Source organism: Mauremys mutica, chromosome 10 (assembly GCF_020497125.1).
Source record: "Mauremys mutica isolate MM-2020 ecotype Southern chromosome 10, ASM2049712v1, whole genome shotgun sequence".
In the NCBI taxonomy this organism is placed as follows: domain Eukaryota; kingdom Metazoa; phylum Chordata; order Testudines; family Geoemydidae; genus Mauremys; species Mauremys mutica.
In genome coordinates, this window is record NC_059081.1 from 14885839 (window position 1) to 14898603 (window position 12765).

At 40.9% G+C, this 12765-nt stretch overlaps 1 long non-coding RNA gene across 1 annotated transcript in view; it reads left to right on the forward strand.

The window, feature by feature from the left end:
* The window catches only part of LOC123378411, a 349709-nt gene that overhangs the window by 115060 nt on the left and 221884 nt on the right, over window positions 1–12765 (forward strand). The gene's annotated exons all lie outside the window — the stretch shown is intronic.

Here is a 12765-nt window from a genome sequence, read left to right on the forward strand (position 1 = left end):
CTCATATTATTTTCCTAAGGTCATTTTTTTTCTGACTGTTTAATGATTTTGAATTGCAAGATTGTAATTAAATAGTCTATCATTTTAATGTTGAATGGGTATATTATTCCATACCTGAAGAGCAAGTATGTACACTCAGTCTGAGCAGTAACTTATTTTATATTAAGTGAACAGTAAGACAGGAAAACCACAGTAAAGTCTTTATGTGAAAGCAAACAGCACGTGTGTCTCCTCTGAGGCAGGCTGCATCTCTTTGATCACAGCTGCCTCTGTCCATTTAAAGGTGAAGTACACAGAAAAGAAGTAATGAGAAATGCATGCTATTGTGAAAACACTGCCAACTGGCTTTTTTTACCTTTTAAAAAAATATTGTGACTGAGTAGCACAATGCAAGCTTCCAACAGCAGGGACTTGAGGTAGGGTACTTCATGTAAACGGAGTCTTAAAAGTTGTTTAAGGTCACATACAAGCTTATTCAGTGAAAGTTTCATCCCCAAGGTACAGTTGCGGACAAATAAAGTTATATGCTCCGAGGAGTTCAACATACAATTACATCAATCAGTAATACAATCTAAATAACTTTCCCAATGCAAGTTATTTTCATTTTATATGGAGTATCTGCCAAAGACAATGAGTCAAAAATGTCAATCTTATCTTCAATTTTCCTCAGTGCCTATATTTTTCTGCCTCAGAGGCAAAAATGACCAATGAACCTTCTGAAAGGTCCATTCTGGTATCCTATGTTATGGTGGCAAATGTAAAATTCTGAACATTCTCTGAAACACTTGAAGCCATCTTCCTCATCAAACAGTTGAAAAGCCTGAACGTTAATATATGTGCTTTGTCTGAAAAAAGATGACCAAGGTATTATCAAACCAAAAATGAATAAATGTTTTAAATTAGACTTAAAAAGTTCATAAAAAAGTTATGTTGTCTGAACATAAAAGGAGTTTAGAAAATAAGCAAGATTTAGAAGTGATACTAAATAATGGAAAGCACGTGACCTATTGGGCAGAACGGACTTGTTGGGATGAGCCTCACAGCTGAATTTTCAGTATGCCAGGGCATTATCTATATGGAAAGGTAAAAAGGGGATGGTATTATGTGTCAAATGTTTTTATAAGACTGTTGTGATGATGTTTAATAGTAAATAGAACAACTATAGAATAAAGGAAATGAAAACTAAAAGAAATGAAAAACAAAGGAGAAATTGCAGTGGGCATCTGCCTCAAACACCCTGCATTGGAGGACAGAAACAATAAAAAATCATGGCCCAACCAAAACTACATAATACTGTACTCTTGGGGGACCTTAACTAGGCAGACGTCTGTTGGATGACAAATGCAACTAAAGGCAACTAAACATGGATCTTCTTTAAGTTACACAGAGGACAACATCATGTTCCAGAAAGCGGAGGAGAACCCTTCCCGGCTTCACTACTTCCCACAGTGGAGGAAATGACTGAGAATCTGAGGGAAATAGGGAAATTTAGTACCACTGACCATGAGCTACTGAAATTCAATGGGCAAGGCCTAAATCCTGATATCAGGTGATTAACCTTAGTTTTGTGTATTCATGTAAGCCCAATAAATCACACAATTTTGGTTTTATTTAATATTAACTGATATTTTTTCATCTTATCTCTCTGGCAAAGGTGTGCACAATAGAGAGATGGTACAATCAGCTTCTCCACCTAAATGTTGTGTGACTTCACCAGCTGCTTCTAAACTTCACCAGCTCTCTCTGGAGTAATAGTAATTTAGGAACAACTCACCCCTCTCCAGAAGTAAACCTGTAGAAGGAGCCTAGAGGTCATGAGAACCCTGTGATGTTTTCCTTTAACCCATTCCTCTGGGCGAAGAGGTTAAGGTCCTGCGGATTTTGGAAGCTATGCCCCCTCCCAAGCCCACAGATCTTGGGGTTCTGCAGGAAAAGGAATCTCATTCCTCAGATGAGAACATCTTCCGGCCCCATTAGTCCTCTGTCTCCCTTCCATGGCTGAAGTCTCCTGTGGCTGATCAGTTGAGGATTCATAGATGGAGGCTGTGCAAGCCCCAGCTTTATTGCCTCCCACTTGGATTTCTTTACAGAAAGCCAGGAACAGAGCAGGGGATAGTTTCAGAGTGAGTGACAAGTCCCTTCTTTCTCATATTCCCACCCCCAGAAAATTGGTAATCCCTTTCTTAACAGAATCCCCATGGAGTGATGAGGTCAGTAGCACCTCTGCCGCCTACTGTATAGAAATGGGAAAATCCAAATGTGGAAGGCCCCATCCTTGGGTCGATCTCCAAAGACAGGCCAGCCCATAGTATATAAAAAAATTAAGGCCACAACCACATTCCCAAATCAGATTCAGGCAGCTGTGTTCCCTCTTCCTGTTTGTAAGAATCAGATGGCTTTTATAAGTTATAGCACACACAACACAAGTTGTTTTCTCATATATGGTCAGAAGGGAAGAGGGGTAGTACACGTGAATCTCATTTTCTAAACCTCTCTCAGAAAAAAAAATCAGATTTAAATCAGACCATTCTTTGGATAGAAAACCAATTTTACAAGCTTTAATAAAATCCCTGAGGTTAGTTTTCTGACAGACAGCACCTAAGACCATGGAGAGCAATAATACTGCAATAGAGCGAACGGTGACATATCAGTTTCATACTCCTCACCTACCCTAGATGCCTTTTTCAATATCACAGCCATTTTGTATTCAATAAAATTAATTTTGAGTGACTATGATAAACATGCATTGCAAGACAATACCCTTTTAGTTGTAACTAAGGGGAATGACAGTATTCTAAACCTCATGATTTTTCTCTCACACCCTCCACCCCCCAGTTATAGCTGATGTAATACATAATTACTGCATGCAATGGGATTATCATTTAAAATATATATATTTTTATTATTCACCTATAGTTTGATAACAGCTCTGTTATCTTTTTAATATTCACAATGGAAATATGTCTGATTTTTTTGTATATTTAGTGAGCGCTCCGTGTTCACTCCACACTAATTTTAACGTTCACTTAATCAGCCTTTCACTTTTGATTTCTTGGGGTAGTACTTCATCTCTTTAAAGTGAGAATATCCAATCTGTACAGTCACCTTTCATTACAGGAGACAGTATGATGTAACACAACATTACTGTGTATAGTGTGATTTATTCTGGAGGGACATTTAGTTCTCTGTCTTGCTTTTTATTTTAGCTGTTGGCATTCTGCCTTTAAATATGCTATTGTATTTTTCTTAGGCTCTGTTATCTGAGGAATGTTTTGCTTAGAGGTTCATTTTAAAGATGTTAGGTTCCCTGGATCTGCAGGTTAAAACCATGTCAGAGTTTGGATCAACTGTTCAATTTTCAGAGGTTGGTAGACAGAGTCCCATGAAGCTAATTATAAGAGAATTATTTTTAATAAGATCTTAAAAACCAAGGTCCTGTGTCTTCTGTGCAGGCAGTACAGATTCCATGTCACTTTTCTTCCCACTATATAGGGCAATTTTTGATAGTATTATGATACAACAGGGGGTAGGACTGGTGCTGTGCGCCAGTGATCTTGGTCAGCAAATGGTCTCTAAACTGTACCAGTGGCATAAATGAGTATAGCTCTGTGACTATGTTAACTTACGCTGGCGGTTGGTTCAACTCCTGGCTAGCACTAGATCTGGGGAAAGTGAAAAGGTGTCTTAGGTTTGAGGCTCAGGTGGAAAAGTAGTTCTATCATTCTGGAGGCACTGGTCACAACTCCATAGTTAAGATTGAGTTCTGTTTTGCACTTAAAGGAGGGTTAATGATAAGGTGCTCATCACCAAGTGCTGTGTATTTGGGATACTCACACAAAGAGTAGCCTGTATTTTTCATGGTCTCTGATATTCTGCTAACATATAACATCAGAGCTGCAGAAATGTCATTGAAGGACTGAGGAAAAATATGCCACAAAAATTACTTACCATTAGCACAGGAATTGGCTCTGAGTAGACTAGAAGGCCTGGTTATACTTTATCTGTTGTGACAAGATCAGAACATTGGAATTTGACTAGTCTGGTGTTTGCTTGAGGAGGATCCAAATCTGACCTCTTTACCTACTCTGTGCAGTAGAGGTCTCTGCAAAAGAATTAGTGAGTAAGGGAAACAGTAGCAAAGTTCTTTTCACATTTGTGCATGAGAAACAGATATTGCACAGTTGAAGAGCCATGTTATTCCTGCATGGAGAATGCTGAGGCCTGTATTGTACTGAGTGAGTGTTATTAATATTTGGTCATCTATCTAATTTTATGCAGTATAGGTTGAGTTCTGGCCTTTTCCTTCCAGGAATGGTGTTGTGCTGTATTAATGGGAAGCTGGGCAGTAGAAAGGTATGGGTGCATGCCAGTGTTAATGAGATAACATAACATCATTTTTCATCACTTATCCTGGCTAAGAAATAAGCCTTGGGGGGAAAAAAATGTTAAAAGTGATTGAACCATATCCTTTGACAAATATCAAGCCAAATGAGGTTACGCTGTACATTTATCAAGGCTTATCAGTGATGTCATAAACAATATATAGTTGGCAGCTCAGCTGTTTCAGCGTCAGAGATCATTCTTTTATGCAGCCCTGAACTGTAGAATTCAATGTACCCGAGAGTACAATTTAGAGACAGGTTTAGAGTCAAAACATCGGGACTCTTTTTTTAAATAAATAAAGAAAGGATGAGTCAGCAAAATTCTCATTTGGAATGTGGGAGTCCTTGATTGGGTTAGGAAGCCTTTTGACCTCTCTCTTTAATCTGATTACTGACTGCCATACTCATAATGCCTGATCTAAAATTTAGATTTCCACTGACATTGGATCAGGCCCATAGTCCCTCTCAGTGCAAGATCTAGCACGATTTCTGTCATTTGGAGCTTTACCCCAGTGTCTTCTCTCCTATCATCCTCACAGCTGTTTAGTCTCTGATTTCTTTGGACCACGTTCAAAAGTGCTGTATAAAATTGACTAAGCACTTGCTTACCTGATTTGTAAGAGAGGCTAAGTAGGTGTAACATATATGCCAACATAGCAAAAGGAGTAAAAAGGTGCAGGTTAAAACGGGGCTTGTAAAAGAACTGCATTATGCATAAATATCCTGGTCCCATTAAAATCCATGGGGGGGAAGTTTCAGTGATTTCAGTGGTGGCAATACTATCTAGTTTGAAATATTTATTTGGTAACAGAAAGAAAGCTTAAATAAAATGTTTAACAGAAAAAGTAACAGGTACATTGCAGTCTACCCATGTGAGTAAAGGTCTGAAGCAACACTCCCTTACTTAATTAGTTCTTTGACATTGTTTAGTTACATGCAGCATGTCAATGAGAGGAGAACAAATTTGATTAAAGACACTTATTTTATTGATGTTGTTAAATTAACTGAGATTCCAGGTTACTCATATCTTTTGTCTGAGCAATGATTTTAACAACTTCCACTTTTGCAGTCTATTTATTATTATTTAATTTGTGTGTGTCGTCAAGATGTTATGGATGTCAGTGTAGTAAGTGCAAGATCTCTTCTTTTCAACAAGAATACAAGACAGTACTTCCAGATTTTACATTTATATTTCACAATGTAAACCATTTCAAACCATCAATCCCAATTACAATTCTTTTTAAGTATAATAGTAGGAATTGCATACACGATCATAAGTGAAGTCTAACCAATGCCTCATATAATGATACTGTGACCTTACCTGGCACACACTGTGGCTAACAATATAGCAAAAAATCGGTGTTGGTTTTTTTCCACTGAAGCTGCACATTTGATTGAAGATTTTAGGAATTTTCAGTAATAACTTTGGATACTCTTTTTCTAACTGTATTATGTGCTTTTTCACTTACAAGATAACCCAAAAAAAAATTTCTTTGCATCAAGACCTATTTTTCTACTTTCAATAGCATTTGCTACCTGCTATGTCCCATTCTCAAATGACAGAAATCCCTTGATTGCATTGTTCCTTATTGTTTGCTGTATTTCCCAAATTACGGTACTGTCATTTGCAAAACAGCAAATTCTTCTTTAATTACGATCATGTAAATAACAAAAAAGCCAGATACTGAATACAGAGCCTGGTTTATCTGATCTGTAACAGCTTTCTATTTTCCTCTTATTTTATTATGGCTATTTTTGACCATTTATCCTACACCCATCATTATGGGCTGTGATTTTACCAGGTTTCATAAACTGTGAGGTCTGGTCTGGCTGGTACTTGGATGAGAAACCTCCAAAGAAAATCCAGCTTCTGAAGGAAGCAATGTTGGTGAAAAGAAGGGGGCATTGAGATGGTGACAAATCAGTGCAGATGTATGTTCCATTCACTTAAAGTTTCGCTGCAGAATCAATTGGATAAGATTGCCTTAATTAGTGCTATGGTGTTTTGTCACTGCAGTATGATCTGTGTTTTGGGCATTTTTTTTCAAGAAGTCCAGGTATTGGAGTTTGATGTCGCTTTCTTGGTTTCTCTTAGTCCAGCAGTCCTTTCAGGACTATCTCTATTTTAGCTAATAAATAACTCAAATCTACTCTAAACCTCAATCTACAATTACATTTATTTAACCTGTCTGTCAGCTGTTTTCACTGGGCTGAGTCCTACTCTCACTGAAGTCTGTTGCATAATTCCTTTTGAAATCAATGGGAGAGGAATCGTGCCCTCCATGAAAAGAATTTCCTGCCTTCTGAGATTTCTCAGTAATTTGTTAATTTAATTTTTTGCAATACTTTTTCCCTCTTCCCTCTGTTTTTTTGAAAGTGAACATTTTATAGCCGGTGAAATAATGCCACAGTTTAGGTGCAGTAATATGAAGTTTTTGCATAATCTGTGAGGAATTTGTGGATAAAGAAATGAAACAAAACTAGATGGACCACTAGGGACAGATACTCAGCTGGTATAAATTAGCATAGTCCCATTGAAGTGAGTAGATATGTGCCAGTTTACACCAGCTGAGGGTTCATTCCCTAGTATTTTCTGATTGCTAACCTGTTCTACCCCTCCTAGAAAATAAATTTAGTGCAAACATATCAAAAGATGCCAAGTAGTCCCTCCAAATCTTCACTCATGTGCTAAGGGATAGGTAATAATGTTTTGCAATCCCCTACAATACGAAATCCAAATGTTGTCATTGTAGTAGTGCACAGGGACCCCAGCTAAAACTGGGCCCCCATTGTGCTAGACGTAACAAATGCAGACTAAGACAATCCCTGCACTGAAGAGTTTATAATCTATACAAACAAGACAAAAAAATGCAGAGGAAAGGGCTAGAACATGCAAAGAGAATGAACAATGCAATGGTTTGAAAGCATTCTGTCAGTTCCATGGTTTTTGTTGTTGTTTTGTTTTGGGGTGACTAGGTTTGTACAACTTGTTGAGTGGGATTTTGTTGGCAGAGGAATTAGCAATATAGAGACATAAAGAAAGGGAGGGAGAACACTCGAGAAGGGGTTAAGAGTATAAAGGAAAAGAGAGGCAAAGAAGGGGGCATGGACAGCAAGTGCAATGAAGCTAAATGAGGGACAAACAGCACAGCAGACAGTAGGAGACAACAGCTGCAACTTTTAAAATGTATGGCCAAGGACATGAAATCCTATAAGGATGATACACCTGAAATCGGCCAGTCTGTGCTTGGGTTTAGATGTATAGAGGAGGGGAGGTTCTGGTAGTTTAGAGAAGGAAACAATTTCATGGGTGACTTTTATGTTGTTGTAACTATCAGGTACTTTTAATATTTGACTGTCTTCATTTGACACAACTCCATATTTAAACCACATAGTTATTTGTTTCTTTGGGAATTTTTTCATTCCATTTTACACACAGAGAGGACCCTCTGTCCATGGACTTTTCCACTCTTGATCAAATGGGAGGTTGGGGTGCTACCTTTGCAGCATACTCTTCTAGATCCTGAAATGGTCTGCAGTCCATGCTGGAGATGAAGGTGGAGACTGAGCCAGTTAGGGGCAGAAGTGGGTGGACAGAGGGCAAGGATGGATGCACATTGACACTTCTCCTACCCAGTGGAGATTCCCCAGAACCTTCTCCAGGGGATCCAAGAACTGAGCATTGAGAGGGAGCCCGTGGCCCTGCAGTTGCATTAACAGAGACTGCGGGCAATGGGCAGCTGTGGCCCAGAGCTCGGGATTCTTCAGGTTGGGCGTTTCTTCCAGCCCATTTTTGACAGGATGAGGTGGTAGGAACCAATCCATTTGACAGAATAATATGGGAGTAACTCCAGGAAGGGCCTTGACAAAGATTTCTTTCCCTAAAGCACCCTCCCCTAGGACGCGATGAACCAGCCATCTGGTTTGCAACAACAGAAGAAATGGTCTGGGAAGAAATATGGAGAAACAGAACTCATATGAAGGGAAACTGAAGTAGGAGTAGAAAAAAAAGGAAGAGCTTGGTGATGTGGATAAAATGCAGTGGAACTAACAACATAAACAAAAAAGAGAAAACAAAGCAATTCTTCATGTACATTCTATCTCCAAAGGCCTTGAATATACAAAATACTAGAGTGAAGTTTCTCCTAAAATTTTACTGCACCTTGTATTTCTCAATGAGGAACTGCTGACACCAGTGATTAGAGAGATTATGAGCCTCGGAAGTGATAAAAGTTTAGTAGGGGCTAGCATGCAAGGGAGTGATGTAATTGGATCAACACATTAGAGTGTCATAAACATGCACAGAGATAACTTTAGAGACAATAAATCATGTTTCCATGCTTACAGGGAAATTAGAATGTTTAATAAGTCAGGCCCTATTTTTTTTTCTTGATCAGGTAATCCCAATGAAGTATTGTCTTTACCTATCACAATTATTTCAGTTGAATGACTGCATTTCCAAGACATGTTAATAAACAGGGGGGAGGGGTGTATTTCCAAAGAGCAGCAAGGCATCCAACTCCCATTAAAATTAATTGAAACTCCTATTAGTGCCTTTGAAAAATCTCCCCCAAGGTGGCTGGTTTTGCTCCTGGTATGGGACATGTTTCCTGCTGAATATTCTCCATCTGTGGCTGGATACTCTAACTAATGTGTTGTATTTCACGGTTTCAAAGAGCTTCCATGGTAAAATGTTTTTAAGAAGTAAACTTCTGTGTTGGAAATACTTTCTTTTCTTCCTACTGATTATATTGACATTGATTACTGCACCTAGCTTACTTAGCATGAGTTAACTTAGCTGAAGCTCCTAATTAGCACTAACCTCCCTTGGGAGCTGTGTTCTTCCACTGATATGCACCTTAACTTCCATTAATGTTGATGGGGTTAATTATATTCACCGATGAAAGGACAGCTCCCTTGTAGTTTTTTTCTCTCTCTGCTGTTGAAATCCTCAAAGAAAAAGAAAAAGAAAAAAAAGAAATCCTCAAAGAAAAAGAATTGCACAGAATAAAGTAACAGACACTGAGAAAGAATTACTGTAAAGAGGGAGTACTCACAAGAAGAAAGCTCAGATTATTAGCTGCTTCTTAAACTGGGAAAAAGTCTGGCAAAAAAGGCAGAAAGAATTTTGCTGTGCATTTGCTTAAATACCATCCTTTCTGGTTAGGCTGGCCAGAAAACAACATTGCTGTTTTGTAAAAAAGGTGAAGTTTCAGAATTCGTTTCCATTCTGATGTGGAATGAAACCAAGACCCTTCCTAATTTTTCATGAAAAAATGCAAGTGAGGAAACAACCCATCTCTGAACACCAGGGAGCCTAGCATGACAGCCAGCTCTCGCTTAAATCACTGTGATTATATTAGGATGATTAATTTACTTCACCTAAAGTCAGTCCGTGTCCCTCTTCAGCCACATGAGCAGATGAAGGCTATTTACTGTAATTAGTTGACTTTTAGAAATGCTCGAGGCAGCGTACTCTGCAGGGGGAGGGCATATCATTCAGGGAGTTATAGGTAGGTGTTCAGTTTCACATGTATAATTTGAATGGTATTAAACTGGGGGAAAATCCAGTGCTGTGAAGGTAACTGGATAACTTTATTTTAAATGATGAAATGTAGGCTTTATGAATGTAAGTAACTCATCATACTGGCTAATGCTCAGCTTTATGCAGACATTAGTGCAGGTTTCTCTGCATAACACTACCAGTACACCCTGATCTGTGGCATTCCTGACACTTCAGCAAGGTGATGTCCTGGCTGCATTGGAGTTCATGGGAATTTTACTATTGACTCATCAGAGCCATGGCTTAGCTTGAGAATTTGTGGGCCAAATTCTGTTTGCCTCAGTCCTGCAAGGAGTCTCATTGAAATCTGCAGGATAAAATGAGCCCAACAATAATATCTGTAATCAGTGATGAGCTGCCAAAATATTAACAACAGGTTCTCTCCTCCTCACCTCACGAGGGGGTCGTGCCCCCCCCGGGGGGTCGTGCCTCATCCAGCCCCCCATGTTCCTTGACACCCCCCACGGGGACCCCTGACCCATCCCCCCCCTTCCCTGTCCCCTGACTGCTCCCTGCCGCCCCATCCAACCCCTCCTCTCATTCTTGATGGCCCCCCAGGACTCCTGCCCCATCCAACCACCCCTTCTCTCTGTCCCTGACTGCCCCCACCACCTCATCCAACCCCTGCTCCTTCCTGACCGCCCCCCAGGACCCTTGCCCCCATTCAATCCCCCATTCCCTGCCCTCTGACCGCCCGACCCTTATCCACCCCCCCACAACCCACCGAACACCCGCTCCCTGCCCCCTTACCACACTGCTTGGGGCTGGGACCGGGTCCACTCCGCTGGGACCGCGACCGGCACCGTGGGGCCCAACTAACCGGGCCGGGCCGGAGCCGCTCGGCCGGCACCGGGACCAGGGCCACGGGGCCCGACTCCCCAAGCCGGGCCGGGCCAGAGCCGCTCGGCTGGCACTGGGACCGGTGCTGTGGGGCCCGACTCCCCGGGCCAGGCCGGGTCAGGCCGGGCTGGAGTCGCTCGGCTGGCACCGGTGCTGCGGGGCCCAAGCTGGGCCAGGTCGGAGCCGCTCAGCCAGGACCAGCCCAAGCCGGGCGTGCTTGGCCGGGACTGGGCTGGGGCGCTCAGCCGGGGCCAGAGGGAGCCGCTCAGGTGGAGCCAGACTGGGCTGCGTGCGCCGTCCCTCCCGCCTGGCTTACCTGCCTGCTGCTTGTTTCAGGCTTCCCGCGAACATTTGATTCGTGGAAAGCAGGGGAGGGGGAGGAGAAGGAGGGCGGAGCATTCAGGGGAGAGGGGGAGGTGAGCTGGGGCCGGGTGGACAGCTGCCCGAGCCTTTGTTAAATTTAAAAGCTTTTTTAGAACTGGTTGTCCTGGAACAACTGGTTCTAAAAAGGCTTCTAAATTTAACAACCGGTTCTTGCGAACCGGTGCGAACCGGCTGGAGCTCACCACTGCATGTAATACATTTTTAAAGGCATATCCTTCTCTATTCTTCTCAGTGGTCTTGAAGGCATGTACAAGAAATATTGAGTATTAGTTACTGATAAAGGATCTGGGTGATAAAAGCACCTGCAAAAAATAAGCCCATTTACACGTGTAAAAGGAACTAAAAGTGTCTAGGTTGAAGGGCAGATGGGTATAGTTCACAAATAATAGAACTAATAAGATGTTTAAGCTCTTGAAAGCTGAGTTCTTGTCCATAAGGGAATACATAAAGGAGACCATCATAATTGGTGCACTTAATCATGTTCCATGTATTGTTCATAAGACGTGGAGACAACTTTAAGTCCAGGATGCTTCAGGTTCAGAAATGGACCTAACTCATATGCATCTAGGCTAAAACCTCAGCCAGTGTAAATCAACGTAACACCATTGACTTCAATGAAGCTACATTGACTTACACTCGCTGAGGGTCTGGCCCATCATTCACCTTGGAGTCAGTGGGGTTGTACCATATTCATCAGGGCTACATTTGATTCCATGAGAGTTTCCCTACCGGGGACTGCAGTCTCCAATTCCCACACAACAACCTATTGATATTGATTTATATTCCTGGTGGGCAGAGAAAAAGGTGCAGGTGATATGATCTTTTGCAGACACTGTAAAGAGAATATGTACCCTACTGGATAACACTTTGGTTCCCCTGTTGAAAATCCATCTGTGGTTTCTCAACTTCCAACGGAAGCAAATAGCTTATGGTTACCACTGTATAATGTTAAAATAACAAGTCTACTTTATGAGCTTAACATGCAGAAAGTGCTTTATTTCACACTTTCCTTGCTCTGTCTTTCTTTTGTCATCATAGAGCAACAGCAACAACAAAGATAGTTGCATTTATTTCTCTTTCCAAGCAGATGTTACATAAATCAATTAATTACACTCTTTTTATGCTTTCAACAATTACTTTGCACTACACAAGAGAACTCTTTCTGTAAAACCCCAAACTACTCAGATTAGTAAATAACAATTAATGTTAATGAAGAAAGTTATGGAACAAATTAGAGTATTTTATTTCACTTATGGTCTCATAGGTAAAATTCTGTGTTCTCAGGCCCCAGTTCACCAAAGCACTTAAGCATGTGTGTAACTTTAAACCACACGCTAAAGTGTTGAGTTGAATTGGGACTTCTAGGAAGAAATGTATGTGCATTAACTCCCAAGGAATTCAGCTGTGGGTTAATCATATAGACACCACTTACAATATGGTGCAGTGGCAGTAATAGTTTGGTAGTTCCAGGCAAAATGAGGGGAAAATGCGTGGCATAAGCCCCATACTTCATAACCAATAGCAGCTCCTCTGCACAACCTGTGATGTGCATGGGGTAATAAGGCATGACTATCTGCATGGATAAAAAGTCTGGTT